Genomic DNA, 5,088 nt, shown 5'->3' with positions numbered 1-5,088 from the left:
CCACCGTACAGAGATTCTAAAAGCTAAGCTAGCTTTTAGAATCTCTGTACGGTGGTCAATTTACATTATCAACTCCGTTGATAAACCAAATTTTTGTATACTACTTCCCCACCGACGCAGCACCACAGTTTCTTTAGAAACTACCCCTTCATTCGTGTATGTATTACCCATGTATATATTCAGTTCTCTTGGGTATACGTACAATAGCGCGAATGAATAATTAATTTATTCTGCATGCATAATGAAGTAGGGACCTGTACGGAAATCATTCCTTTCCGTTTTTTTTCCGACCAATGCTATACATTTTATTTTGCAGATATTGAAAGAAATACTTGAAGAACACGATAGACTTGGTGACCACAGCACTGCTTTGCCCCCGGTGCAACTGGAAACATTTGCATCCAGTACCTGTGTAGAGACCGAGCCTGAATTAATGCAGGTAAAATGTTACATCTGTATACTTTTTCTTATATAACCTCAGTCATTCTGTACCCATACTTTTTTCCTCAGGTCGACCCACCTCTTACCGACGAGTCGATGGAACAACCTCATCTCCAGTTGACACTGCCGGAACATCAAAAGCTGGAAGCACCAACGGTAAGAGGAGACGTATTCTGGGAAGAAAAGGCTACACAAGTTTCCTTGTTCTTTTATTTTAAATTTTCCCCTTTTGCAGGTTAACCAGTCCCTCGCTGACGAGGCTACATATCAAAAAAAAAAATCATGATCCATCAGTGCAAGATCAAGAACTGGAATTTGAATCAACTTATTCATCAACACTAATAAACGTAAGAATAAATTGAAATTGTAAACTAACTAGATTTTTGCGGCAGGTTAGTTTTGCAGGTTGCAGGTTGCAGGTTGAAATTTACTGTGACTGTTACATGAATAGCTAACCTTAGGCCTAATTAGGCCTAAAGAAACGTTTTTAGGCCTAAGGAGGCCTAAAGAAACGTTTTTAGGCCTAATTAGGCCTAAGGTTAGCTATTCATGTAACAGTCACAGTAAATTTCAACCTGCAACCTGCAACCTGCAAAACTAACCTGCCGAGATTTTTGCAAAGTTTAATTTTTTTTTATTTGCAGGCTGGTCCTTCGACTTCGACACTTGTAACAACCTTCTTATCACCTGCAGAGCGACAATCAACTCCGTTCATCCAAACAGTAAGAATTTGTTTTATGTCCTACAAACATTATTTCTGGAAGAATAAACTGGCTGACAAAAAAGGTTATCTCTTCTAAAATTGTTATTTTCTCCCCGGGTGGACTACCATAATATGTAAGCATTGAATAACCATGCCAAAAAAACTCAGTACAAAGAGAAATAAATTTAACCTGTGCCAATTTTTTTGGTTAGTCTGATCAGTGCGACCAAACTCCAGACGACTGCAAGACATGTGATAATTTAAAGAAAGAACACAAAGACCTGAAGACAGAAATCAGATCACTAAAAGCCAAAGTTACCAGGTTAAAGAACAGGATGGCACTTAACCAAAATCAGTGGGTTGAGACGTTTCAAAATCAAACTGAGCAGGATCAACAAGACTTCACTCCCACACATTTTGGTAAGCTTCCATACTTTCTATTATTTATTTTTGGCAAATTTTACCTAACTGCAAATTGACTTGCTCATAGAATTTCCTTTATAACCTTTACATTTTTGACTTGTAGAGTAAGGTTGGTTTTGTCTATGACCATTTTTAACTTACTTTCCCCCCCCCCCCCCCTACACCCCACCCAGAAAAATATATGTATTGTATCTTTAAGGACTGCCTTATTTAACAACTTCAAGTAGAATATCTCACTGGCACTGCATGTATTTCTTGTTTAAGGTACTCCCACAGAAGTTGAACCAACGCCCATTCTAGAACAGTCTGATCATTTGGACGATTATGACGATGCAAAGGAAAGTGATCAAGGTGCCCCCATCTATGACGAGGATCCTAATTGGACCCCTGAAGATGTTGATGAAGCCTACATAAAATTAGGAGATGACTGTGATGACAACAAACAAACAACAAATCTTGGGTATTACTCTAGTCTGCTATCATACTAAAATTGATGTCAGGATTATCCACTAGGAACAGACCAAATGAGGGCATTCCCTTCATTTTCTTGGAGTAGCTCGTTATTTAAGTACATTAATAATTAATAAGCACTGAGGAAAGAACCAACAGAGTAGTAATCCTGTATAACGAATAATGCAATTTGCAATTGAATTTAATAAAAACAACTCCAGTCTATGGACTTCTTAAAGGCTTGAGTGCCATGAAATATATTAGAAACACACCAGCAATACATGTATATTCACTGCTATTTATTACCGTAATTCCTTTTTTTTTTTACAGTAGGGTGGGCATTACAGAGAAGGATGCACGAGAGGAACCTAAAGGAATTGTTTTTCTTTCTAAACTCTTACTCCTTTTCCAATACTGTCAGATATGCTTCACTCCCAACCCTGAAGTCACGTCCTCACAAACTGGAACCCTGCTGACAATTGAAACAAAATGTAGCAAATGTAAAGAGATCTTTACATGGAAAAGTCAGCCTTTTCTTCTTGGGAAATTCCCAGCTGGTAATCTTCTACCAAGTTTTGCAGTTCTTTGTTCGGGTGCCTCTATAAAGAAGGTACTTTTGGTGCTTCGCCACATGGGAATTCTGGTATATAATGAGCCCACTTATTATTACGAACCAGAAACACCTCCTCATCCCAACAGTGATATCATTCTGGCGTAAATACCAGAAAAAAATTTTAGACACTCTGAATGGAAAAGAGGTTGTTTTGGCTGGAGATGGGCGCCATGATAGCATGGGCCATTCTGCTAAGTACGGAACTTATACAATCTTCTGCTGTACAGTGGGCCTTATCATTCACATTGCTCTTGTGCAGGCAAGTGATGCAAGTTTGGTTAATCCCCATTAGAATGTTACTTGTACATCCTCCAATTCAAATACTCCACCTTATAATATTATTAGTGACTACTTTTGATAAGCAATAGTAATTATAGTAAGGGGAGTATGATTTCCAATTACTAAACCTGCTGAGAGAAAAATACAAGACACAAACAGACACATACTTTGAGGTTCCACAATAAAACCTGTACCTTAAATTACTTTCTAGGCTAACCAGGCTGGAAGCAGTTCAGGAATCGAGTTCATGGCCTTCAAGGAAGCATTCACCTATCTGTTAGCCACTGGCATGATTGTTAAGTCCTTCATATCTGACAGACATGTCTCTATTGCTAAATGGATGAGAGAGGAGTGTGGCAAGAAATGCAATGAACTAGGAAAGCCAGTTGTTAATCACTTCTTTGATCTCTGGCACATTGGGAAAAGTATGTAAATAGTAACATATATCAAAAAGTATAATTACTGGGATAAATCAGCAAAATGCTTTTGATTACAAGAGTCAGTGGCTTCTCACATTGAATGGAATCAGTTTGGTTTAAACATGTAAGTTTCATTTTGAATAATCTGATTGGTTTTTATCTTTCTGTAGAAATCCAAAAAATCCTAACCAAACTTAGCAAGGAGAACTGCGAAATCATTGGCCGCTGGAGAAAAGCATGTGTTCGACACTTTTACTGGGCAGTAACATCAACCCAAGAATGCCTTGGGGAAGTTAAGCTTGCCAAATTTCAAGCCTTCCTTAGTCATGTTACTAACAAGCACAAGGACCTTCCAAACAGGCTGTTCAATGCTTGCGCCCATGGAAATATTATCACTCCAAAATTGTGGATGTCCAAAGGTACACTGTACATAATCGTTAGCGTAAATTGGATATAATGATACTGCAACAACAACTTTCTTTTAACTGTCTTGAAACTTTCTAATCAAGTTTCAATCGTTTTTATTGATTGCAGTTTCAGAGGCCTACGAAAAGTTATGTTTAGCCCTTAACAAGAGCACTCTCACAAAGGCAATAGAGAAAGCATCCTCAGTGGAACAAACAAGTTGTCTCGAGGGTTACCATTCAGTGGTTAACCAGTTTGCACCAAAAATGCTGGCCTTTTCCTACTTGGGTATGCTTTGCAGGTAAACAGCTTTTTTTTATTGGCTTAAAACTTGGAGGTCAGCAGATGGTGTAATAGGTCCAATAACTATGGGTTATTGACCAAGTATGAGGTCAAGATGGCTGGCTAGACATTGGCCGCTCTTTTTCTGCATGCATGCAGTTGTGTCTTGGATCATAAACTCCCCAAAAAAGAATGAGGCCAATATCAAGTCATCTTGACCAATAAAGTCTAATTTATTTTATGGCTTTTAGGTTAATTTTTCTTTCGGGACATAGATAGCTCTATATTGCCTGCTCGCATAGCCAATCACAGCACAGAATTTGATTCATCTTGCCCGCTCGCTGAGCTAGAGATATAATAGCATTAGCAAGTCAATGAACTCTATATTATATTTTAAGGTCAATATTAGCTGCCCTACATTTCAATTACAACCTGAGACGGGAAACAAAGCACGACAGTCAAGGACAACCAAAGCTGACTGTTACTTATCCAAAGTATAAAGAAGGAGAGGCAACAGTAAGAGAAGCAAGGGTACCTCCCAGTTATGGTAACTATGTAACAATAATTTATTGGTACATGCACAACTCCAGATAAGAACATTGCAGACTATTAAAGTATCAAGTCTAGTGGAACCTCTATTATCCAATCCTTGATTTTACATTCTGTGTGAAATCCACTACATGTACTTCTTTGCTGCTTTAGCAGGTATTTGATTATAAAGCAGACTTACATGTAATTTCTTTTATTTCTGTATAATGGAGATTTCATCCTAAGGCATTGAATGGCATAATTATGTTAAAAAAGTTTGTTTACCTGTTTTAGAATATGTCACTGAAATCTACCAGACCATGATCAAAACACCAAGACAGGAACTGACGCAATTAGAAGAGAAATTGAAACAGCAGGTACCAGAGCCAATGCACTCTATGCTTGAAAAGGAGTCAAGGGAGGATGCCGTTCAAAGGCATAAATCGCGGAAGCTGAAAGAAACTGTTATTGTCCCCCCAACATGTACAGTTGCGTAGAGAAGCCTGAAAAATTCAGGACTTAAACGGGTTTGAACCCGTGAACCC

General features: G+C 38.3%; 1 pseudogene; it reads left to right on the top strand.

Moving 5' to 3' along the window:
• The first annotated feature begins 133 nt into the window (after window positions 1-133).
• Window positions 134-5,088, top strand: part of LOC137983166 (uncharacterized) — a 6,228-nt pseudogene continuing 1,273 nt past the window's right edge.

This window comes from Montipora foliosa, chromosome 13, assembly GCF_036669935.1.
Source record: "Montipora foliosa isolate CH-2021 chromosome 13, ASM3666993v2, whole genome shotgun sequence".
Taxonomy (NCBI): Eukaryota; Metazoa; Cnidaria; class Anthozoa; order Scleractinia; family Acroporidae; genus Montipora; species Montipora foliosa.
This window is presented reverse-complemented; position numbering and strand designations above follow the sequence as displayed.